This window comes from Pelmatolapia mariae, linkage group LG7 (assembly GCF_036321145.2).
Source record: "Pelmatolapia mariae isolate MD_Pm_ZW linkage group LG7, Pm_UMD_F_2, whole genome shotgun sequence".
Taxonomy (NCBI): domain Eukaryota; kingdom Metazoa; phylum Chordata; class Actinopteri; order Cichliformes; family Cichlidae; genus Pelmatolapia; species Pelmatolapia mariae.
The window spans coordinates 39,841,302-39,868,196 of record NC_086233.1 but is presented as its reverse complement, the minus strand read 5'-3'; the positions used below and the strand labels follow the sequence as shown (position 1 = coordinate 39,868,196).

At 44.7% G+C, this 26,895-nt stretch overlaps 1 pseudogene; it reads left to right on the top strand.

Annotated features, from left to right (window-relative positions):
- Nucleotides 1-15,028, top strand: part of LOC134631772 (peroxisomal succinyl-coenzyme A thioesterase-like) — a 28,165-nt pseudogene extending 13,137 nt beyond the window's left edge.
- Nucleotides 15,029-26,895: the final 11,867 nt, after the last annotated feature.

The window sequence follows — 26,895 nt, the reverse complement described above, 5'->3', positions numbered from 1 at the left end:
AAGCTGTGTTGAGCTTACCGCACCTTATATCAGTTGCACAGAAGTAGCTGTCTACGTAAGTAATCTGGGCGCTACAGCTTTAAGCAGCTGCGCGCACTCCTGCGGGCGGCAATCACTTTCTGACAGACAATCACTTTTTGGTACAAGACCTGGAGCTAGGGGGCAAAAAAATCACATGAGTGCTGCTGTTTGGCTGAGGAAGAATAAAGTAGTCGTGGTAAACCAATCACATGACCACTTCAAGATGACAAAGCAACAAGGTGATATATACCAGTTAATATATACGTGGTGTTTTTTCCTGGACAGCGCTAGCAAGAACTCTCTGCTTATAACCAACAAATAAAAAAATAAAACAAACAGCCCGTTCATGTTGGTGAAAAAATATACAATGTATATATAATAATGTATATAGCATATAAAAATGATATGGCAACATGACATTTAGTTGTTTAGGAAGAGGGGGAAGTTTTAGGAGTGAGGGCAAGAGAGAGAGAGAGAGAAAGAAAGAGAGCAGAAAAAAGAGAGAGAGAGAGAGCGAGTTTTGAAATGTGATTTGTGACGTTTAGTGTGTTTGGAGTGTGTAGTTAGTGTGTCTTGTGTAGTTAGTGTGTAGTGTAGTGGATAGTTTTGTGTTGTGTGTCAGAACAATGAGGCGACTGCTGAATGTTACAGGTGCTGCCAAAAAGCCAACAAAGGCAGATTACAGTGTAAATGCTAGCTCCAAGTAGAAAACAGGAGGAGTGATACATCTCCTGTTGTCAGACCTGCATCACAAGCCTGACCTGGTATCAGGCTTGTGATGCACTCCTTTATAGTGGACAGAAATTATTTCTTGGAGTGGCACAAATAGTTTTTAAAGGTGAAATGTAGAAGTAGTCAAAAATGGCCAATTACACCCTGGACCCCAGAGCTTTAAACATTTTTTTTTAAAGTAACGCAATAGTTACTTTTCCTAGTAATTAGTTACTTTTAGAATCTTGTAACTCAGTTACTAACTCAGTTACTTTTTGAAGAAGTAATTAGTAACTATAATTAATTATTTTTTCAAAGTAACTTGCCCAACACTGTTAATAAATGATCAGATAAATAATATTTCTGACTGTCAAAATTGAATCAAATCAAATCGCATCGTGGATCGAATCGAATTGCGACCTTGTGAATTGGAATTTAATCAATTTTAGAAACCAGTGACGATACCCAGCCCTACTCATGAACAAGATTCCAAGTTACTTTAACTTGTCCACTAAGGGCAGCAACTTGTCCTTGACCAGGTGGAAGCACTCCACCTTTTTCCATCTGAGGACCATGGTCTCAGATTTGGAGGTGCTAATTTTCATTTTCGTCACTTCACACTCAGCTGCGAACCACTCCAGTGTGAGCTGGAAGCCACCACCCAATGAAGCTAATGGGACCACACCATCTGCAAAGAGTAGAACATTGAGGTGACCAAAGTGGAAACCTACCTAGAAATTGGTGACAAAGGCACCCCTAGTGGAGTCCAACACACACCAGGACCACAGGACATGCCGAAGGGTGCAGTTGTATGTCTTGAAAGTCCACAAAGCACATGTAGACTCCCATATTCCCTCAAATATCCTTGAACAGATAAAGAGCTCGTACAGTGTTACATGACCAGGATGAAAACTGTATTGTTCCTCATGTATTCAAGGTTTGACCAGGGACAAACTCTCCGTTCCAGCACCCTAGCATAGACCTTCCCACAGAGGCTGAGAAGTGTGATTCCCCTATTGTTGGAGCACACCTTGGGGTTAAAAATGGGAATCATCAAGCCAGTCTGCCAATCCCGAGGCACTGCCCCAGATCTCCAAGCGATGTTGCAGAGACGTGTCAACTAAGACGGACCTACAACATCCAGAGCCTTTAGCCACTAAGAGTTGTTCAACTAATTCAACCATCTTTCCCCCAGTGATGGGCAAGTCATCCCCCTCATCCCCAAGTCTGCTTACTTTACAGAAGGCATGTTAGTGGGATTAAGGAGTATTCTTTCCACTGCCCAACTACATCCTCAGTTGAACTCAGGACCTTCGTGATATAAGGGGAGTGAGGCAAAAATGTTAACGACCAAAAGACCAAAGTGTCGTATCTTGCAACTTACTTAGTTGGACTCAAGTGTGGGACTCCAACTCCAGCTCTGCCCAGTTAAGGCGGTGATGACAGTTGCCTTTCACCCACAGATCAAGGCCTCTTATGACACAGCTAAAATCTTTAACTAAGAATTCAAAACTCATAACAAGAGAACAAAAATGAACAACAGAAACCTGTAGGACCATGCCAGCAAGAGAAGATAGAAAGCTATACATAATTTCATGAAACTGCCATCACTGAAAAAGGTGAAAAAACAAAACTTTTACTGTTTTTGTCTGTTCAGGTGGGACGACTACAGTGTCCTCTGTTGCTGCTTGTAGGTGAGGATGATCAGAACTGGCCAGCCCAAGAGTCAGCACTGGATGTAAGTTTCCTGACATGACTTCCTATGTGAACAAGGTGGTTGAAGTAAGATTAGAAATGAGATTAAAAAGAGTTGGCTTGGCCTGTGATTACTTATAACAAACTAAATAAGTTGTTTGTGATATGGAAATTCAAAATGGCTTTTTGGACTTGACAAACATTTAAGTCATTAATACAAATGTATGGTTGGTTACACAGTAACACTCTCTCCCACCCTACATATTACATATATAAGGGGAGTGAGGCCCACAGTGCAGCTGATGTGGATATTCTTTAAGACGCTGCTTGACATACAACTTACATTGGCCATGGACTGTTTGATTTGGATATGTTTTTTTTTTTTTCATTACCCTTGATTGAAATACCTTTCTTAGTAACCTGGAACTGGAAATATAGTCTCTCTGCTCAGGGGTGCACTATATAACCAACCATTCTTTATCATATCGAGACCAACTCTCCACCCTGCATTTCCATATGCACAGGGACTGTGTAAGATGCTATGAGGAAACCAAGTAGGCACAGCTGCTTCTGTGGGAGGATGAAATGGCAATTGAATTTAAATTAGACATCACCACCAGAGGGCCAAAGCGGCTGCAGGCCAATGGCAAAGCTGGACTCAAATGCAGAGAACCTCAACAAAAATGGGACGTATGTTTTACAGTGTTTATTTAAGAAAACAGATTAATTCATAGCAAAGTATTACTAGAGCTGGGCGTGGACTGTGTAGTGACATGGCCGTGGGTCAGTGAGGAGTAAACTGGGAATAAACAGGTGCGACTGGAATGAAGCGGGTACGTCAGAGAAGAGAAGAGAATGGGGTTAGGAAGGTGGTGGGCGAAGGACACTTAGGGAAGGTGATTATGTCTGATATTGCCGACTGGTAGCTGGGGTAAGCTTGGCTTTGAGGGAGAGGCGGTGAGAATCCAGGTGAGTAATGGCAAAGACTGGCTGAGCTGAGTTCCACTGTGTCTGAGGTGGTGAGCGATGGCTGGAGGGCAGACAGGTGAAGTTGTTAATATTTCCCAGAATGGAGAGGTAGTCCGAGAAGAGCTGAAGCTGAAGATAAGTGGCGAGGGAGGTCCAGGGAAACTGTGGCACAGGAAAACAAGGTAAGCGACAAAACAAGTAGCAAGAGCAATCACTACCTTATCGTGGTGAAGGGGTTTGTGTGTCCAAGGGATCCCAGGGGCTACGTTGGCCGGGGGCTTCTGCCTCCTGGTACGGTCTCCAATAGCAAATTGGTCCTGGGTGAGGGACCAGACAAAGAGCGATTCAAAAGACACTCATGAGAAAACCATTGAGGGAACAGTTCACCCTGCCCGGGATAGGGTTACAAGGGCCCCGCCCTGGAGCCAGGCCCAAGGAGTGTGCCCGAGGGTGAGCGTCTGGTGGCCAGGCCTTAGTACATGGGGCCCGGCCAGGCACAGCCCGAAAAGGGGTAATGGGCCCATCGTCCTGCAGGCCCACAACCCACAGGATGGTCAGGTGCATTGTATGCTGGGTGGCGGCCAGGAGCGGAGGCCCTGGCGGACTGATACCCGGCTACCAAGACTGTTGTTATTGGACTTCTGTGCGAACCACAGTTTGGCCATAACGAACAACTTATGTTCAAACATAAGAGTGCCCATAAGTGCACGTGGCACCAGGATGCTCTAGGCTGGAGGTCGATCAGAATCAGAATCAGAAATACTTTATTAATCCCGAAGGAAATTATGGGATGCAGCAGGCATGCGCACTGTGATGGCTGCACTTACAGCCACACAGTGGTAATATCCACCATGTTAGTGTAGAGGCTTATAAGTAACATTGCATTCACATTTGTCTTTCTTTAAATATAGGAATTAATTTACAGGACAATAAATAACTGGTTTTGGTTTAGAATTAATTCACATATCCACATAACACTGCATTCTAAAATAAGTGCGCACATTTTAGTTTACACTGTTATGTATGATTAATCTTTTGTTTTCTGAGTTACCTTAGTTGCAGCTGTTCCAGTCCCTTGATTAAGGAGCCAAGAGGTGGAAAAGGGGCGGAACAAGCTTTAAAAGAAAACTGCAAATTGGTTCATGCCATAATTCGGGACCATGGGGGGGAATTGGAGTTCATTATGTTTGGTTTCAGTTAGGTTTTGTGTGTTTTACCCCTTTGTATTTTTGTGGGCTGATCAGCCACTATTTAAGTTTCCCCTTTGTCTCGTTAAGTGAGGTCAGTTTGTTTGAGTTATCAGTAGTGTTGTCAATTTTGAGTAGAGTTCTGTTATTTTGACCTCTTTTATGGGCCCAAGATTTTGATTCTTTTTGCATGATTTAACCAATTATGTTTTTTTGGGTTAAATAAAAAATCATTTCTTTGGACTTTAACCTGTGCCTAAGTTTCCTTCACTGCTCGGTCCTTCACACGCACTCACAAGGAACCCTCCGACTAAACACACTTTACACAAACATCACATTGGGGAGACAGGTCAGAGGGGTAGGCTGATAAGAAAAACAACAAAAGTACACAACATGAGGTAAGAGGAGGAGAAAAAAGCTCCACCCAGACTGAGCTCCAAGGCTGAGGTCAGACACTGGGCCCAGACCCACTGTCTGATAGAGTTGGATGTCTCGAGACCACTTTTACGTGGTCTTGGTCTTGTCTTGGTCTCGACGGACTTTGGTCTTGGTCTTGTCTTGGTCATGACGGACTTTGGTCTTGGTCTTGTCTTGGTCTCACTGTCTCAGTCTTGCTTTCTCAGATCGACATAGTGGTCCGGAGATTTGGAGTCAACCATTGGCGGAGCGGGGGGGTGGCTTACTTAAGCCCGTGTCATTTTTTCAGAAGCCCAGGTTCTTTTGGAGTGTAATTTGTTTCATTAGAAGATTAGATGCCTGACTGACAACTGTATAAAACAAAAACTGCACACAATAGTCGAAGCACATAGCGCACAGTCGTAAATTCCCCCTAATTTTGGTATGATCTGAGCTCAGGCACTAGGCGACTGAGCACAGCACTTACGCATGTGAGCGAGGGGAGAAAAGCTGCTGCCTGCGAGTTTGCTGTAGGAGAAGCGCAGCCAGGCAGACAGAGGAGAGCTTAAGTTTGACCAGGTACCAAAGCAAATCATTTGTACTGTACAAATAATGTAAATATGACGGTGTATCGCAAAAGATTGATATCAAACTGATCACTTGACCCATATTACGTTACTTGCTCTTTGAGTGAATCAACAAATGGCGAAATGAAAACCCGAACAACAATGCTGTTTTTTTTAGAGAGTCTTAGCTTACGTGTGTTTATTTCATATTTTCAGTTGTTACCCTCCACGGCTAAATAAAGCACTCTAAATCGGTTTCAGTTATGTACTGATGAACACAACAATGGACATAAGGGGCTTCTTTCAAAAAAAAAAAAATTCAGGTAACTGTTATTTTATATATTATGCTTTGAGAAGAAGCTTCTGATAGGTTCTTCTGATAGGTTAGTAGAGTCCATGTGAGTAAATTGGTGGCACACCTGTGGATGCATATAAGGCACCCCCAAAACACAGAGCCTGTTTCTTTGTCATGGGAAAAATCAAGAGATATCAACCAAAACACCACGAAAAAAATTGTGGACCTCCATAAGTGTGGCTCAATTATAAATACAATTTGGGTGCCATTTGCAATTAAGAAATACATACAATTTCTCTCTTTACTCTTAAATTTAACAAATATGTTTTTTATATTTATCAATCTAAAAAAAATAAACATTTAGTCTGATTTGATATTACAATTAAAACGTGTTTGTGTTTTTATCTGAAGAGTATGTAAATGTCTGGTTTCAACTGTATATTTGATAATGTTGGTGTTTGGCTTGATTGTCAGCACAAAGAGGGAGAGAGAGGAACAGAGAGGGAGAGGGAGAGGAGAATGAGGACAGAACAGAGATGGAACAAGAGCCAGGTGAGACAGACCTGTTAGTCAAATGGCTGTTTGCCAAAACTCATTAGAACATGTATCTAGTACCTAGTGTAACTTTTTAGGTTTGTTATTTTTCAAATTCTATATTTATTAAGTTATGCAGGCTTGTTTGCACATAAGACTAAATAGTTATAGAAACTTTTCTGAATCTAAATAGTGTACTTTGGTAGAATTAAAAAATAAGTGTAGTGCAGGTCTATGATGATTTTTAGTGCTACTATCATCTAGTTTTGATTCTGGTTCTGTTTTGGTTAAGTCCTAAGTAGTCCTGATTTTGAACTGTTGTAGTCCTGTTTTAATTCCGGATCAGTTCTGGTTCTGGTTGAATTGGGGTTTAGTCCCTCGTGTCTTGATACAGCCCTGATTTTGTTCTGCCTTGCTGCTTAATTAAAAAATAGTTTAAGGTGTCCTGTGTTACGGAATAAATATATATTCGTAGTGCTTATTTTCTGATTATATTGTTTTATGTATTTTAATAATAAAGGCCTTTATAAAGCAAGGCCAGCTGTGAGAGAGAACTAGGTCAGAGGGGGACAGGTCGCCTTAGCAACACAGGCTTAAGTTAGGGGAAGTTTAAGAAACAGGAAGTTTAGTGCAGAGCTGCAGAGGCATATTAATAAAATACAGGAAACCAGACAGAAAAAGCGGAACTAAGTAACACGCACACACACATTAGTCAGGCCAGAAGGAGTTGTTTTGATCGAAACTATGTGTGTCTGTGTGTGACGTATAAGAGAACTATATATACGCATTTAGCTTGTAATGCTTTTAGACCTGTTGAGGCGTGCTAGCGTCTACAGCTCTCCTTTTCCGGAAATGTAGAATAAAGATGATTTTTTGAGATTTGACTAACTGAGTCGTGTTCTCTCTATTCGGTAAGGGAAATGACAGAATTGGGTTTAATACCTTCATATGTGATATATATTTTTTCCTATATGAAGTCATTCTTTTTGAACAAAACTCAAAACACAGCCTAATAAATCTTTCAGTCATTTCTAACCCCCCACCCCACATGCATACTACCCTTTAGGGCTGAGTATATAAAATGAGTGTATAAAATGTCTGGCTCCGCCTCTGGAGTCAACAGTATCCATGACACACAACGTAATGTTCAATAATGTTTGATGCGCAAAAGCATCAGCTCTAAGAGCCGTGCTTAGAGAATGCTTTGTAGTGAATCAGAAGAGTCGACTCCTATTGAGCGAGAGCCGGCTCCTTACTTAATTTCCTTTCGCTGCTCAGCTCTCACACAGTGGCTCAGCTATGCTCCAATCCCTCCATATTGTGGCCAATCACATGTGAGGATATAGGATAATATCATTATGTGAAAAACAGAGAGCGTGAGAGACGCGACAATCAAGTGGAGCGTGTGTCTATCCTCTCAGTAAGTGAGTGAGACAGTAGACAGTGGTGAGGAGGGCTGTGCGAGTGCATGGCAAAAACACATAAATATGCCTGACACCTGTAAACGAAGCAGCATCTGGCTGCAGTTTAAAGACTTTTTTGTCTCGGTCTCGGTCTCGTCTCGACTTGGTCTTGGTCTCGATACCCTCTGGTCTTGGTATTGTCTTGGTCTCGGTTTAGGCGGTCTTGACTACAAGTCTACCGTCTGACCTCAGCCTTGGCGATAAGCGTTCAAAAGCGCTGAGAATCCAGGATGGGGAACGCGGGATGGGGAAAGAGTCTAAACAGAGTCTGTTATCAGGAGGAGAGTTTTTTGTAGTTCAGCTCCAGCCTTGAGACCACAGCTGGCGCCCATATGGTAGCTGCATGAAATGATAGTGGTTTCCTTTAGTTCGAACAACTGCATGTCAATTTCACAATCGATCTAAATATCCGTCACTGGTCTCTCAATCTCCTGCTGGAGAGCCGTGAGCTTCTCTGAGATGTTGTCACATTTACGCTCAAAGAGCATAGTCTGAGTGCTCACAACAGCCTCAAGCTTCTCCAAGATCTTATCCGTGCTGTGTTCGATGAGCACATTTTGAGAATTCATGACTCGTCCCATTGTTTCAATCATCGCGGGAAGCCTTGTGGGGTTTTGAATAGCCGTTTCTGCTTTCTTCAATTTCCAATAAGCCAGGGCCAAGCCAGCTCCGATCAGCAAGAACCCCGTTATCATGGTTCCGAAAAGGTAGATGTCTTCAATGTCCTCGATCGACATTAGCGCCAGGCACACGACCCTCCAATTTCCACCTGTCCATCATGTAGGACAATCGGGTTCCCCCGAGCCCCTGTCTTCTCGTTGAGAAGAGGGTCAATTTTGTAATAGTATCACCAGAACTGCGGCCATATGTTCTAGACACTCGGGTAAAGAGAAGGGCTGAGCTTTCAACTGATCACCACCTGGTAGTGAGTTGGATCAGGTGGCGGGGGAGGACGCTGGACAGGCTCGGCGCACCTAAACGTACAGTGAGGGTGTGCTGGGAACACCTAGCAGAGGCCACAGTCTTCAAGATCTTCAACGCACACCTCCCACAGAGCTTCAACAGCATTCCAAGGGAGACTGCGGACATTGAGTCCAAATGGACCATGTTCAGCTCCTCCATTACCAAAGCTGCTGCACTGAGCTGGTTTGTGCCTGTTGTGGTGGTAACCTCCAAAAAAATGGTGGACGCCAGAGGTGAAGGGAGCCACCAGGCTGATAAAGGAGTCCTATCGGGCTTGGTTAGCCTGTGGGACTCCGGAGGCAGCTGATAGATACCTACAGGCCAAGTGGAACACGGCTTGGGCAGTGGCTGAAGCAAAAACTCGGGTGTGGGAGGAGTTTGGAGAGGCCATGGAAAAAGACTTTCGGACTACCTCGAAGAGATTCTGGCAAAACATCAGGCAACCTAGGAGGGGAAAGTGCTGCTCGACCTGCACTGTGTATAGTGTGGATGGCGCACTGCTGACTTCGACTGAGAAAATTGTCGGGCGGTGGAAGGAATACTCCTGAAGGCTCTGGATGTTGTAGGGTTGTCCTGTTTGACAGGCCTCTGCAATATTGGAGATCAGGGGCGGTACCCCTGGACTGACAGACTGGGGTGGTGGTCCCCATTTTTAAGAAGGAGGACCGGAGGGTGTGTTCCAACTACAGGGGGATCACACTCTTCAGCCTCCCTGGGAAAGTCTATGCCAGGGTGCTGGAAAGGAGGGTCCATCCGTTAGTCGAACCTGGGTTAGGGATATTGGAGGAACACTGCGGTTTTCGTCCTGGTCGCAGAACACTGGACCAGCTCTTTATCCTCTCGAGGATACTTGAGGGCGCATGGGAGTTTGCCCAACCGGTCTACATGTGTTTTGTGGACTTGGAGAAGGCATTCGACCGTGTTCCTCGGGGCATCCTGTGGGAGGTGTTGTGGGAGTATGGGGTGTCTGGCTCATTGCTACGGACCATTCGATCCCTATACAACTGTTGCAAGAGCTTGGTCCGCATAGGCGGCAATAAGTCGGACTTGTTCCCGGTGGGTCATGGGCTCTGCCAGGGCTGCCCTTTGTCACCGATTCTGTTCATAATTTTTATGGACAGAAGTTCTAGGCGTAGCCAAGTGGCAGAAGGCTTTCACTTGGGTGGTCTTAGAATCTCATCTCTGCTTTTTGCAGATGGTGTGGTTCTGTTGGCTTCATCGGGTGGTGCCCTCCAGCTCGCACTGGAATGGTTCTCAGCCAAGTGCGAAGCGGTGGGAATGAGGATCATCACCTCCAAATCTGAGGCCATGTTTCTCAGCCGGAACAGGGTGGAATGTCCACTCCGGGTCGGGGACGAGTTCCTGCCCCAAATGGAGGAGTTTAAGTATCTCAGGGTCTTCTTCACAAGTGACAGGAGCAGGAGATCGACAGACGGATTGGTGCTGCTGCTGCGATGATGCGGACGCTGCACCGGGCGGTCATGGTGAAGAGAGAGCTGAGCATCAAAGCGAAGCTCTCAATTTATCGGTTGATCCACATCCCTACCCTCCCTACCCTCACTGTGGGTAGTGACCGAAAGAACAAGATACAAGAGGCGGAAATGAGCTTCCGCTGAAGGGTGGCTGAACTCTCCCTTAGAGATAGGGTGAGAAGTTTAGCCATCCGGGAGGGGCTCAGAGTAGAGCCGCTGCTCCTCCACACTGAAAGGAGCCAGTTGAGGTGTTTTGGGCATCTGACAAGGATGCCTCCTGGGGGAGGTGTTCCTGGCATGTCCCACCGGGAGGCTGGCCTGGGAATGCCTTGGTGTTCCCTCTAGGGCTGGGTATCATCACCGATTTCTAGAATCAATTCAATTCTGATTCACAAGGTCCCGAATCGATTCGATCGAAGATTCAATTCAATTTGAATGTTGTGTTAATGAAGTTGGACTAGCTGGTATATAATGATGTGCTACGTGATCGCTAGCGACACAGCTATGTTAGCATAACATAAACACAGTGAAGCTGGAGGATGAATGCTAACTTTTTTCCACTTGATAAAAGTTAATGTGAGAGTTCCCGAATGTTAGGGACAAATGCAATCGCATGGCAGGATTGTTCTTCGTGTGTAATGTAAACGGACCAAACTTCAGTGAGGAGAACAAGTGAGATGATCTATCCACAATACGAGGTTAGCCATTAATATAAATATAATATTTAAACGGACCAAACTTCAGTCAGGAGAACAAGTGAGATGATCTATCCACAATACGAGGTTAGCCATTAATATACTGCAGCAACATGGGAATTGACCAGCGGGGAGAGAATTTAACATTAGTGAATCAATGGTACAGAAGTGGAGGAAGCAAGAAGAATGGGTTGAGTAAAGATTTGTCTGACTGTTTTGTTATGCTTAATGCGTCTTATAATCTGGTGCGTCTTATGTATGAAAACAGACCGGTTCATTGACAGTGCACCTTATAATCCGGTGTGCTTTATGTTCCAAAAAATACGGTAATCTGGAATGCAAGATTGGGGTAAAGAACCACGCCTGCAGGTGCCAGTATTCCTCATGTACTGAAATGGCGTGCAGTTATCCCTGACATGACAGGCAACAAGAATACTTCCTTCAGAATGAGCCATCTTCTGTCATGGTTAGGGATGGGTATCATTTAAGTTCTATCCGATACCGGTGCCAAACCGGTACTTTTGAAACGGTGCCAGTGCTTAAACGGTGCTCGAACCGGTGCTTAAAGAATGGAGAACACAAACTTTGTCCAAAAACCTCTTATGTTTTTATTTTTAGCAGTCTCTTTTTTTCTGCAACATGTAACATGTAATGCCTGTAACTACGATGGTGTTTGCTAGTTCGCCTTACATGCATTAATTTAATAACTTGGTTAGCCTACTCAATGTAAATTACACACGAACAACATTAAGCTACTCACCCAGAGAAGAACGGCTGCTGCTGCCATCATCATCCGGGCTAGGGCCAGGACTCTCCTCTTCGGGTTCTTGGGGGATGTTGCTAACTCCTGGTCCGATAACAGGCACCACACCCGCAGTAGATGTGCTCGGTGTGAGGTCTTGCAGCAAGCTATCAAATACGGTGCATTTCTCGGCTTTTAAAAAAACGCTATGCGTCGCCAGGTGTTTCATCAGATTCGAGGTGTTACCTCCTTTGCACAGTATCACCTTAACCTCCTAAGACCCGAACTCTTCCACGGCATGCATTTTTAATTTCTCTTTGATATTTGGGCTGATTGGGGCCTGATGAATGTAAAAACAAAGAATTAGCAGATTTTTTTTTTTTTTACCTAATTTTAGTTTCTAAGAAAAATGAGAGCCACATATGAGGATATTCATTTAAAATTTCGATAGAGCAGTAGCAGTATAATGTCCTCGTAAGTGGATATCAGGCGCTTGTAGAGCAGAATTGAGTATTTTGGTCTAAGTAACCCAAAATGTGATGTCCACATATGTGGACGCCAGGTCCTGGGAGGTTAAAGCTGCTGAGTTTGCATCTTTTGCTGTGAAGTACAGCCAGACTTTTGACCGCTTCGCCTTGGGCATTTTTAATCTGTAACTCTGCTCTTAAAGAACGTACGTACCTGGGCCCGCCTACTATCCTTGGAAAGGTAAAATGATTGGCTAGAATCCAAAATGTAAGACATCTCAGGAAATAAAAAAGCACCGAAATAAAGCACCGAAATGTGCGCTGCTTTTCGGTCTGGTTAATACCGTTTATGTCAGAACTGGTGCCATAATGGCACCGGATATCGGTACCCATCCCTAGTCATGGTCCTGGGTCATTTGACCCAGCGTTTTGAGTTTTCCTGTGTTTTTGTCATTGTGTATTATGATCTATGTATAAGTTCTCTTTGCTAGTCTTAAGTTTATTTCCATAGTGCCTCATTATCTTGTTTTGAGTTTCTTATCGTCCCTATTTAGTTCCTTGGTTATTTTGTAATTTTCCCTTGTGTCATTGCCCTCTGTGTCTCCCTCTGTGGATCTGTGTTTATGTGTTTGCATGAGTTCTTGTGCCTTGTTTCCTGTTGTCGTGGTTTATTCCATGTTTATCCATGTTTCCTCAGACCATCATGTCTCACTCGTCTCCTCTCTCCCTCTCTCCCTCATGCTCCTTCATGTTCCCTCGCTCCCTCTCGTCTGCCTCTTCTCCAGTCCTGTGTAATGTTCCCCAGTTTCCTGTTTTATTTTGATGGTCTGGTGTTTCCATCTTCAGCGTTTTTGTTTTTTTTTGCTTCCCCTGTGGCATCATGTTAATTTGGGTCAGCTGTGTTCCTCATGTGTCCTCACTTCCCTCATTATCCTTCTATGTATTTATGTCAGCGTCTCCCTCAGTTCCGTGTCGTAATCTCCCTCAAGGCTGTGTTTCTCTCCCTGCATTTCTCCATGTGATTTATTATTACAATTGCCCAATATAGTTTTGTATTGTTTTCGAGTCCAGCAAATAAAGCTGTAGTTTTTGAGTTCACTTGTCACCTCCGTGAGTCTGCATTTGGGTCCTCTCCTGCCTGTACACAGCCATTTTTGACTTTTTCATTCCATTCATTCTAGGGGCTGAAATGGCTTATGTTGCAAGTCAGTCAGCCTTACATCAAATCCCATGGAGGGACAACAAGTCATCATTGTTAAGGAGTGATAAAATGAAAATCTACCTGTATTGCTTGGAACATTCTACAGAATTCTGCCCTGGTTGGTGGATTATGGACTCCTAACAGAGTAGTAACCACAGAATGGGGTAATCTGTCAACCTCCAGTTGAGGTGCAGGCCTAGGTGTTCTAGGCTCTGCCCCAGATTTCCAAGCGATGTTGCAGAGATGTAAACCAAGACAGTCCTACAAGATCCGGAGCCTTTAGCAACTCAGGGTGAACCTGGTCCATGCCAGGAGTTAGAGTTGTTTAACTAACTCAGTCATCTTTCCAGTGATGGGCAAGTCATCCCCCTCATCCCCAAAGTATGCTTCTTTTACAGAAGGTATGCCAGTGGGATTAAGGAGTATTCTTTCCACTGCCCAGCTATATCCTCAGTTGTAGTCAGCAGCACCCTACCTCCAATGTACATCGTGTGAGTAGAACACCACTTTCCTCTCCTGAGTCACCTAACGGTTTGCATCCCCTCCAGGCTAATTGTGCCAAACCAGTTGCTGATCCCCCTTAGGTCCAAAAGTGATCTGAGATTCCAGTCCTTCTTGTGAATGAGGAAAGAATGAGTAGGACCCAGCCTGGGGATTCTCCCTGACAGCCTTCCTTGTCAGAAAAGTGGAGTTTTCCAATGCCTGAAATTTCCTGTTCTGAGGATCTGTCACCATTGAAAAAGTTGATGACACCATCATTGATGGCCAACACAGGAACTATGAACGATAACCACCCAAGGGTCTGCCCCAGGGGCTCCAAGAGTCCCCCAGGACACTGGCCTGGGTGGCCAGTTTAAGACTGAGTGTACATAATTTTCTTAAAATTGATTCTGATTCTGAACCAATTTGAGATAATGAGTGATGAGTTAATAAATTACTGAAGATCATTAGATTATAACTTCCATAATTTTTTTTTGATTCTCCAGCTAGTAAGAATGAGCATATTTTATTTGAAATAAAATATCTTCACGTTTGTCTCCATAAAGAGGAAGTTATGCGACAATTAAAGCGTTTCAGATAAAAAATACACAATGAAACTATTTCAAAAATAAAAAGAACGTTTTTAATTAATGTTTTCCAGATTAAGGAAATGATGGCACAAGCGGGGAACAGTCATCTGCTCACTGTCCTGTCGTACCCAAACGCAGGTCACCTGACACACCACATGTCAGATCTAGCAATTTCAGAACAGCTGAAATGTCTGAAAAAAGTAAGTCCACGTTCACATTGGAAGGTTGTAGACTGGCTCAGTTGTTCTTTGAGGACCAGTCCACATTTTGGCAGGTTTGATAGCTGATTGTTATATGTAGTTGATGTTCAGGTAATTTTGTGGCAAGAAAATTATTCTGAAAAAAACTGGACTACACATGCAAATTATCAGTGAATTTCTTGTAGTACCCGTTTTGGGAACAGCAGTTTTGTGGTGAGTCCTGATGTCTGTTTTGTTTTTGCAGTGATGTGTCTGTGGGGTGGACACACGGTGGAACATTCTCGAGCTCAGGAAGATGCCTGGAAAAAGATCCTGTTTTTTCTCAGGGAGAATCTGTATGGTGGCAGAAACCCTACCTCATTTTCTCATTTAACAGGATAAATTGGATCAGGTTAAACCATACCATTTGTGCTGCCCATCTGTACTCCTTCCTGACTGAAGAATTGTAAAATGTCTTTACTACTATAATTAAATAAATATCTATTATATTACCAAAAATTATTTACTGTTAACTGAAAATGGCAAGTGGTGAAGGAATTTTTTAAACCATTCCTTTAGGAAAAGAAGCAATAAAATACTGAAAACACATCAATACACATAAAACTTTATTATTGGAAAATTGTGCATAAAGTATCAAAACTATAAATAACTATTCCACTTCAGTGTTAAATGGATTAATATTATTGCTGCATGTGTTTAAGACTGTTTAAGTTTAATATCCAGCATCAAATTTAGAAACACAGACCTACATCTTTAGTTTTTAAAAACTGTATTAAAATTTTTACATTTTTATTAATAAAAAAAACAGCTGAATTGAAAGGCCTGATCAGCATATGACATGTTTAACTGTCAATATCTACAGAGAGAATTAAAATATGAATGAATCAATGTTTTTTTTGTTTCCACGTCCCTTCGAGGCTTCAAACATCCAACCAATTTCAGTCTAAACAGTAACACATGAAAGACAATCCTATTCATATATTAATCACCAGAGGATGTTGCAAAAAAAGAGAAAGAAGTAAAACAGTGTGCCATAGTTAAGGGTCAAAGTAGGCTGGTGTTTTTTTTTTGGTTTGTTTTGTTTTAGGTTTTGGCACAACACCAGAATGAGTGGAGATGTTTACCATTTGCGGTTTCTGTACTTCAGCATCTAGCTAGCACTACAAAAGAGAAGCGAGAGAAGCATAAAAAAGTAATGTTTTTTAAGTAGCAGGTATTTTCAAATTTAGTGTTTCTATCATGCAAACTGCGTGCAGTTTGTTGCACTGCATCTGCTAGCTAAAGATACAGCTGCTGTTTTTAACAGGTAGAGAGAAGAAAGAGCCAACTTTACTCAGAGATGGATAAAGATAAGAAAAAAAGGAAAGTAGAGGAAGAAGAGAGGTTAGTTTTAAAGGTAAGGACTGCTCAGTGGGATTTCATAAACTGGAGATTTAAAGTTTACATGTAAGTCCTTATGTGTCATGTGAGGCTGTCGCAGGCAGGAGGTGGACCCAAATGCAGGACTCAGTCAAAAAGGTGAACTCAAGGCGGCAGCTTTATTCCTGGGAAAAATGTCCAAAACATAACCACAAAAAAACCAAACTAAAACCCTCAACTTGAAAACTAGGAAAAGAACACTGGGAAACTTGAACTAAAACTCAAGGAAACTAGAAACATGGAACGCAGAGAGACCTACACACATGAGGCGGTACAACACATCGCAGAGCAAGGAAAACACAGGGCTTAAATAAACACTGGCGCAATCAAGGAATGGGAGACAGGAGGGAAACACAGCTGGGAGAAATCAGAGAGAACAACACAAGGGGAAGCAAAACCTGACACACTGCACACAGGACAGGGACTATCAAAATAAAACAGGAAGCACACAACAGTCACAGAAACACAGACTAGACACTGAACATAGAGACCTGACTGACAGGGGAGACAGAGGGAACAAGCAGACAAGACATGACACAATGAGGAAGATGAGAAAGGCAAAAGAAAATCAGAAACCAAAATCCAAGGACTAAATGTATAAGAAGTGGAACCAAAGCCCATGAATAACAGTAATCTAAAAACAGTCGGTCGCAGACCCAGCACCATGACATCATGTTTTTAAATCACATATTTAGTTGTACATGTGACATAATATTTTTTAATATTGTAAAACATGCTGCAAAACAAACTGAAGTACACTGTTATTTAAAAGTTGCAAGAAAATAGAAAATGCAGGATAAACAGGTTAGCTTGCAGTAATGTGACAGATTTAATATAAAGCATTGTGTGGGACTACTGCACAGTGGATTTGGTGATCATGGTCAGATTTATGCTAAATTCAATAAAAAGATGAATTTGAAGTCAAGCTAATGATGCTTAGATTCATTCACTGAATTCCACCTTCATACTGTTTGGTATAAAGACAGCATAAACAGTGTACTGTCAGTGTAGAGGATGGAACAGAACAACTCATAAAATGCCTGCTTACATCTTGCTCAGTTGTGTAAATCCACAAAGAGCAGTGAAACTTAGTAGCTAATCAGCTGATCACAGCCTCTACACTAAGAAAATCTACTGAGCCTACAGGAGGAATTGTGATTCTATTCCCCACACTGAACCACTACAACTGATTTTACGGTTCCACCACCTTCTGTATCCCATTTTAACCTGTGTCTGTACTCGTTTTCTGTTTCAAGGCATAGTCACCCTTTACAATATAGGCAACATAAAATAGAGCTTTAAAAAAAATCCTTATTTTTCTTTGCTCATATTCTACTTATCTGATTCAAGCTAAGTGCATTTATTAGAATTAAAATTTAAACTGAAGAAAAGTTTGTAATCTCATTTATTAATACTATTTTATTATTACATTAATAGAGAACAAGGTTCAGTTAGCTTTGTACAAAAATAGCTGGTAGAAACGTCCCACAAAGAACTACTTTTTACTTTGACACACACAGCCAGTGTTTTTTTTCACTTTTACTTGGGTAAAGAAGTTAAATCAGTACTTAGGAGTACTAAGAGTATCTTTCAACACTAATATCTGTATTTCTGTCACATCTGGTTATTTAAGGGAGGTGCTACTGTGTTACAACACCAAGACCAAAAATTAAAATAAAAACAGCATTGTTCAAAGTAAAATACCAAAGGCCCATAAAAAAAATTTCCCTCTCACCCCTGCGGGCAGTCTATCCTTTAAGCTCAGGTCCTCTACCAGAGGCCTGGGAGCTTAAGGGTCCTGTGCAGTATCTTAGCTGTTCCTAGGACTGCACTCTTCTTAACAGAGATCTCGAATGTTTTTCCTGGGATCTTCTGAAGCCACTTGCCTAGCTTGGGAGTCATTTCACCTATGCTCTGATTACCACTGGGACCACTGTCACCTTCACCCTCGGCATCTTCTCGAGCTTTTGTCTGAGCCCTTGGTACTTCTCCAGCTTCTCGTGTTCCTTCTTCCTGATGTTTCTGTCGTGCAGTATCGCTATGTCTATCACTACAGCCATGTTCTTTTGCTTTTCTACCACCAATATCTGGTTGGTTAGCCACAACCATTTTGGAAGTGGTGGAAGTAGTATGGTGGAAGAAGTATCTGGAAGTCCCACAGGATCTTAGCTTGGTCATTCTCTACCACCCTAGGGGGCGTCTGCCATTTTGAGCTCGGGACTTCTGGTACATACTCAGCACAGATGTTTCTGTATACTATGCTGCCAGTTGGTTGTGGAGTTCCATGTATGCCTTGCCTGCTAGCATCCTCCTGTTATCTGCTGGATTGTGTCAGGGGCATCTTTACACAGCCAGCACCTGGGGTCTTGCCTAGTGTGATAGACCCCGGCCTCTATGGATCTTGTGCTCAGAGCTTGCTTCTGTGCTGCCATGATTAGTGCTTCTGTCTTTCAGTCCAGCTTTGTCCAGCCACTGGCAGGACTTCTGGATGTCAGCCACTTCCTCTATCTGCCGGTGGTTCATATCGTGCAGTGCCCTATCCCTCCATGATGGTTTCTCCTCTTTCTTGAGTTTCTGCTGTCTGAGGTATTCACTGAGCATGTGGTTGGTTGTTGCTATCGTCCTGATGTATTTGTTTGTTGTCTAATCCTGGACTGTGATACTGACACTCACCAGTCCCCAGCCTCCTTCCTTCCATATAGCATACAGCCTCAGGGTACTGGACTTGGGGTGAAATCCTCCATGCATGGCAAGGAGCTTCCTCGTCTCAATGTCACTGGCTTTTATCTCCTACTTTGGCCAGCTTATTATCCCAGCAAGGTACCTGATCACGGGCAGGGCATAGGTGTTGATAGCCCGGATCTTGTTTTTACCATTAAGCTGACTCCTCAGGCCTTGCCTGACCCTCTGCAGGTACTTGGTGGTTGCAGCTTTCCTAGCGACCTCTTCATGGTTCCCATTTGCCTGTGGGATCCCCTGGTAATTGTAGCTGTCCTCTATATCTCCAATGTTGCCTTCTGGTAGTTTGATCCCCTGAGTTCCGACTACCTTCCCTCTCTTTTTTATCATCCAACTTTCTCTCTCTTTGTTATCATTCGACTACACTTCTCCAGTCTGAACAACATTCCAGTATCATTGCTGTATCTCCTGGTAGTGTGGATCAGTGAATCGATGTCTCGTGCACTCTTGCCATACAACTTGATGTCATCTGTGTACAGGAAGTGGCTCATTTCTGTAGTCGGTATCCATAGCCAGTCTTGTTGATGATCTCACTGAGGGGGTTCAGACCTATGCAGAACAGCAGTGGGGACAGAGCAGATCCCGCACTTGATGGTGACTTGTACTATGGGCCTGAAGGTGGCCTCTAGTTTTGTACGCCACATCTCCTTTGAGTTCCTGATGAAGGCTCTTTGACTCATGTGTTTGTTTATCTTAGATGCTATGATGCCTGACAGGAGCTTCCATGTGGTACTGAGGCAGGTTATTGGTGGGTATTTGGAAGGGACTGGTCCCTTCTGGGGGTCCTTCGGGATCAGAACTTTCTGGCTTTTAGTTAGCCATTCTAAGTGTCTCTCATCGTCTACCAGCTGGTTCATTTGTGCTGCCAGACGCTCGTGGAGTGCAGTCAGCCTTTTCAGAACCATGCATGAACCATGTCGGGGCCTGGTTCTGTCCAACTCTTCATACTGGAGACCCTTTCTTGGATGTCTGCCACGTGATGGTTACTGGACCCTGTTCAGGGAGGTTGCTGTGGTCTGCTCTCAGATCTACTAGACATTGAGCATTGCTGTTATGGGTTGCGTCCCTCTCCCAGATGCTCTTCCAGTATTGCTCAGTCTCCAGCCTTTTCTTACTTCCGGTGCCCCCCCCCCCGTGTGCGGCAGCCTGTTACAGCAGCTCTGCTCATTCTGAGTTTCTTTCTTTCTCATCTTTTTTTTTCTCGTAATTTTTATAACTAACGTATTAGTAATTAGACTCTGCAACCATGTTCTACCGTTTTGTGTTAGTCCTGGTCGTTTTTCTTAGTTTTTTTCTACTTTTTTCACCCGTGTCTGGGGATCCAGTGCAGGGATCCTTTGTTTACAGTAGGGATCAGCTGTTAGCGCTGCGTCTCGCAGCGGTACTGCCGGCGGACAGACTCGACATTCCCAGCGAGCTGAGGAAGAAAAGACGGGGGTGTCGTGCTGGGAAGGAGCGCCGTCGCCCGAGAAGGAGACGTTATCGACCATCTCTTCCTTCTGTAATTATTGGAAACGTAAGATCTTTGCCCAATAAGATGGATGAGCTCACGTCGCTAACCTGGACACAGAGGGAGTACCGGCAATGTAGCATCATGATGCTAACGGAGTCGTGGCTAACACCGCTAACTCCGGACACGAGCGTGACACTACCGGGATTCCAGCTGCTGCGAGTGGACAGGACGAGAGACAGCGGTAAGAGGAAAGGAGGGGGACTGGCAGTGTTTGTGAATGACAGATGGTGTAACCCTGGGCACATCACTGTGAAAGAACAACTCTGCAGCAGAGACATTGAGCTGTTAGCCATTAGCATGCATCCGTACTACCTGCCCCGGGAATTCTCGCATGTTATAGTGATAACAGCGTATGTCCCCCCCCTCGGCCAACGCGGATGCAGCCTGTGACACTCTCCACTCTGTGGTCAGCAGACTGCAAACACAATCTCCGAGAGCCCTTCTCATAATATCAGGGGACTTTAATCATGTCTCACTGGACTCCACGCTGCCCACCTTCACCCAGTATGTGACCTGCCCAACCAGAGACAATAGAACACTGGACTTACTGTATGCCAATGCTGAAGAGGCATACAGTTCATCACCTCTCCCTCCCCTGGGCAGATCTGACCACAACCTGGTGCACCTTGTCCCTGTGTATGAGCCCTTAGTGCGCAGGGAGCCACCAGCCACCCGCACAGTACAGAGATGGTCGGAGGAGAGCGAGGAGGCTCTTAAGGATTGTTTTGAGTCGACTGTGTGGGAGGTGATCTGTGACGACCACGGAGAGGACATTGACAGCCTGGTGACATGCATTACTGACTATATTAATTTCTGTGTGGATAACACCGTACCTACCAGGACTGTGCGGTGTTTCTCCAACAACAAACCTTGGATTACCCCAGAAATTAAAGCTGTCCTCAAGCAGAAGAGGAGGGCCTTCAAATCCAAAGACAAAGAGGAGTTGAAAAGGGTGCAGAGAGAGCTGAGGGGACTGATAAGGAATGGGAAGGACAGCTACAGGCAGAAGATGGAGAACCAGCTTCAGCAAAACAACGTTGGCAAAGTCTGGAGAGGCCTCAGAACCATCTCGGGCCACAAACATCAGAACTCTCTGCATGGGAGGGATGTGAGGTGGGCAAATGAACTGAATCATTTCTTCAACAGATTTGATTCAGCCATGAGGCAGTCTTCAACATCGGCTGCAGACTCACCCACCCCCACTGCTGCTGTTCCACCTCTGACTAGAGATGGACCGATCCGATATTACGTATCGGTATCGGTCCGATACTGACGTAAATTACTGGATCGGATATCGGAGAGAAATAAAAAATGTAATCCGATCCATTAAATATCAAAAAAGCACCTCACAAAACTTGCAACACGGCGTAACTCGGCTCATAACCGTAGCACGTCGGAGCAGTGTGCTCACGTGATAGAGCGGCTGTGTGTATTTGTAGCCTCGCTACCAAACCAGCATTTCATCCCCGAGGAAGTTCTCCCAGAGAGAAGTAAAGCAAGTGTGTAAGTTCATCTCTGAATGTTTGTAAAGCATTCCCTCGTGTAGCTTAACAACCAATATATGGAACGAGTGCCTCTCTCCCTCCCTCCTTCTCCTGCTGCTACTTCAATCATGAAACTGCTTAATGATCAGCTGATCGGCTTTTCTGTCGCGAGTCCGTCTCTCTTGTTTGTTTATCGCCCACTTCGCGCCAGAAAGAGGAAACCAGCGGCTGAACAACAGCAGCACGTTTAACCTTGATAAGCTGTTGTTAGAATTTATTTAATATTACTTTCTACACCAGGATCCTTTTCTACGCAGCTGACGGCTGGTAACTGTGCAGGGGCGGATCTAGCAAAGTTTAGCCAGGGGGGCCAATAGGGCATTAACAGGGAAAAGGGGGCACAAAGACATACTTTTCTTTCTTATTCTCATTTAAAATGTCTAGCTTTTAATAAATAATTATCTGAATCTTACACCCAAAGTTTTAATCTTATGTAAAATATATAGAAGTCCATTACTGTATATAGTAACTATTAAGTCTAATATACCCTAGTAAGCTATACTACTTTTTCCTTTGGGAAGGTACGATCTGTGCAGTCTGCAATTCTGTAGAAGAAATATGTTGAATCTATTTAATTATTCTTGAAAAATAATTTATTTCTGTGCATTTTTTTTCACACTGCATCAAATTAAAGTTGATTACGTCGATTAAGCATCATGAGGTGGAGGGTGGTTCCCTATTTTTTTTGCTGGGAGTTTGCAACCCTATTAGTTAGGTTGCTTAATATTTCTGCTAAGTACTCTTTAAAATACCAGAATAGGAAGGATGGAGTAGGTTTAAGTTTATTAGATTGATCAGTATTGCTGAACTATGAAATATTTTGAGTGCAGTGTATTTTTTACATACAGGTATAACAGAATAGCTTTAATGTTGTTGTTTATTTAAACTTGAGTATGAACTTATACAAAATGCAGCAAGATATTTAAAAAACAGTTTTATTGATTAAAAAACACACTATATCGGATTCATATCGGTATCGGCAGATATCCAAATTTATGATATCGGTATCAGTATCGGACATAAAAAAGTGGTATCGTGCCATCTCTACCTCTGACACCTCAGACACTTCACACCTCCTCTACTCACCCTGCTCACTCCTCCCCACCCCCAATAACAGCATCCAATACACACTCAACACAAGGCTACAGCCTGTCTCTCTCAACCACCCAGGTTAGGAGGGAACTGAGGAGGATTAAAGCCAAGAAGGCAGCGGGCCCAGATGGCATCAGCTCAAGGCTCGTCAGGTCCTGCGCAGACCAACTGTGTGGGGTGATGGAGCACCTCTTCAACCTGAGCCTGAGGCTGGGGAGAGTCCCACAGCTCTGGAAAACCTCCTGTGTTGTACCAGTGCCAAAGACTTCACCCCCCAAGGACCTCAACAGCTACAGGCCAGTGGCTCTGACATCCCACCTGATGAAGACCCTGGAGCGGCTGGTCCTGGCTCAGCTTTGGCACCTGGTGAGCTCATCACTGGACCCACTTCAGTTTGCCTACCAGCCTGGCATTGGAGCGGATGATGTCGTCATTCACCTCCTACATCGTTCCCTCGCTCACCTGGAGACCGCTGGAAGCACTGTGAGAATCATGTTCTTTCATTTCTCCAGTGCCTTCAACACTATTCTTCCCACGGTCCTGAAGGACAAGCTGGAGAACTCTGGAGTGGACCATCACCTCACTACCTGGATTTTGGACTACCTCACCGACCGACCACAGTATGTGAGAACTCAGGGCTGTGTGTCGGACAGGGTCATCTGCAGTACGGGGGCCCCACAGGGAACGGTTCTGGCTCCGTTCCTCTTCACCATCTACACTGCAGACTTCTCCCACAACTCCACCCAGTGCTTCCTGCAGAAGTTCTCTGTGGGGCCGGGCGGCGCTGCTGCACTGGGCCCTGGTCCGGATGGGCCTGGGCCCCCTTTCCCTGGCGGGTTGCAGAGCATGGGGGTGCCTACTGGGGTCAGCGGGGGAGCTGGCCCCAGGGAGGGGTCACTTGCCCCTCCCTTTCTTCCCTCCCCATCTCCAGCTGCCTCCCTCTTCCCGCTCCACCACAATCACCCACACATGCAGGGCCTTGGGGTAGGGGTGTGTCACCAGGGTGCAGAGGAGGCATCCCCCCCCTCCGTCCCCTTCTGGCTGCCTCTGCCTCAATTTTATCTCACAACTTAGACATTCACATTACTCACACTCTCATAACACATACATATAGGATCTTGGGGGTGGGCTCACAACACGGACTCCAAATTACCATCAGGGTGTACACCTCACCCCTGGCGTCGTTGCCCACCTCTCAATTTTAAATACACGTAGACATTGAGGGCTATCAGGAGGGGCTATGCGCTTACCTGCTGCTCTCTGGCAGGTAGCTCCATGCCCTCCTGGGTTTTAATTGCACCTTAGAACACATATACATCAACACTACATATGAGCGGGTAGAGGGAGGTTTGGAGTCTTCTCACACCCCCGGTCTCTGCGGCCTGCTGGAGCGGGGGGGCTAGGAGGAGGAGTTGGCCGTCCGACTGGGGTCTGGGGTGTGGGGCCTCCCTGCTGCTGCGGAGTCGGGGCAGTCTGCTTCTCCCCACTGCAGGGAAAAGGGTAACACCACCTGGGTCTGGGTGCAGTTTCCCCCTCCAGGGGCAAGGGTACCTAGACCCGGTTCTTAGAGTACGCTTGGGGAGTGTGATTGTGTGTACAGCGTCTCTTTATGTCTGTCTCCACGTTGGTTGAGTGTGGAGTAATTGCCTATGAGAGCATGAGGGTGGGAATGGATGTTTGTATCTGTGTGTGCCTGTATGTCTGTGTCTATATGTCAGGTTGGGTATCAGACGCCACCTCTCTGGGGACATCTCAGGCCCTCCAAGGTTTGGAGGCCTATCTCCCCCCACCACTTCCCCTGCCGGTGGCAGACGCCCTCAGACATCGATGCGTTGGTGGTTCTTTGTGTCTGGGGGTGGGCGTCCGGGTACACACCGGCTCACTCCTTGGTGGCTGCTTATCGGGGCCTGGAACCTGGGGCTCGCTCGGGCCACTTCGGGGGTGGGGTGCCCTCGGCCTCTCGGCCTGGGGCTCGGTCACTCAGGCACAGCTGGCTGCCGGCGGAGCTCACGGGCACGTCACTGCAACCCCCCCTGGCTTCTGCTCCGCGGCTGCTGAGTGATCCCTCATCTGGGACTCTCCTCAGCTCTTTCTGGGACAGTGGCGCGGCTGCCCCTCTGTTGGTCTTCCTTGGTCTCTTGTGTTCTGGGGGCCTCTGGATGTCTGGAGTTTTGATCTCCTCCATACCTGCTTCATGCCCTGGAGGATGGGACTGTGGCCCCCCACACCCTCTAGCAGATCATTACATTAAGGAACCTTTTAAATACAAGCGCGCTCATGCTCACAGGTGTACACACAGGTGATCACACACACAAACTACACCCTTTTTGGCTCCTACCTCAAAGCACACTGTGCGCTGTCGATCTTACGTGCTGCACAATAATGTTTAATATTAAGTATGTAGTGTTATATTCCCATATATCATTGTGATGTTGTTTATTCTATTACTCTCGTTTTCTTCTGCTTGTTTTCTTTTTTCTTTCTCAACAGGTGATCCAGGTGATCGATATATGTATTTTTTGTCTGCTTATTTTGTTGGTTTTTGTTTTTTGCCCTTTATCCCCGTCCCTCTTCTCCGCTGTTTTTTTTTTTGTTTGTTTTGTTTTTCCCCCCTCTTTCTTTCTCCCTTTTCTTTTCCCCTGTCCCGTATCTAGCAAGTAAAAAAAAAAAATAAATAAAATAAACAATAAAAGGTAAATCAAATGGACCATTACGGCAAGGCTGGGATGGTCCATTTGGTAAAGTAAATCCGTTGGGCATCTTTCTTCGCCTTTAGACAATAATTCTGATGGCAAAAGAACCAAACGGGACAGGTTTAAAAAAAAAAAAAGAAAAAAAAAAAAAAGAAGTTCTCTGCAATAGATGATTCTGCAATAGTCGGCCTCATCACTGATGGGGACGACAAGGAGTACAGAGGACTGACCCAAGACTTTGTGGACTGGTGCCAGCTGAACTACCTCCACATCAACACCAGTAAAACCAAGGAGCTGGTGGTAGACTTCCGCAGGCACAAACATCCTCCACTGCAACCACTGAACATCCAAGGTATGTAGGTACATTGAGGCTGTGGACAGCTACAGGTACCTTGGTGTTCATCTGAACAACAAACTGGACTGGACTCATAATTCAGAAGCCCTCTACAGGAAAGGGCAGAGCAGACTGTACCTGCTGCGGAGACTCAGGTCGTTTGGAGTAGAGGGCCCACTCCTGAAGACCTTCTATGACTCTGTGGTGGCCTCAGCTATCTTTTACGGTGTGGTCTGCTGGGGTGGCAACATCTCTGCCGGGGACAGGAAGAGACTGAACAGGCTGATCAGAAGGGCCAGCTCTGTTCTAGGATGCCCTCTGGACCCAGTGGAGGTGGTGAATGACAGGAGAATGGTGGCTAAGCTATCATCCCTGATGGACAACATCTCCCACCCCATGCAGGAGACTCTGACAGCACTGAGCAGCTCCTTCAGTGGCAGGCTGCAGCACCCAAGGTGTGGGACGGAGAGATTTCGCAGGTCTTTCCTCCCCACTGCTGTCAGACTCCACAACAAAGACTCCAACTGATCAAACACACACATCCACACATGTGCAATAACACTAAGTGCAATACTCTTTTTCTGACAAAGTTGTATTTTTACTCAGTTGTATAAAGCATTTGTATTCTATTTTTATCCTATTGTATATTTTATTCTATTTATTCTACTGTATATAGTATTTTATTTTATTCTATTCTGTACAGTTGTGTACAGTATTTTATTCTTATTGTATTCTAATTTTTGCTATATAACTTTTGCACTGTCCACTTCCTGCTGTGACAAAACAAATTTCCCACGTGTGGGACTAATAAAGGTTATTTTATCTTATCTTATCTTATCTTGGTGGTGCTGTTCTCATATTGTTCCCCTGCCACTGAGAGTACACTTTGGTTGGTTCCGTGGAGAACAGCTAGT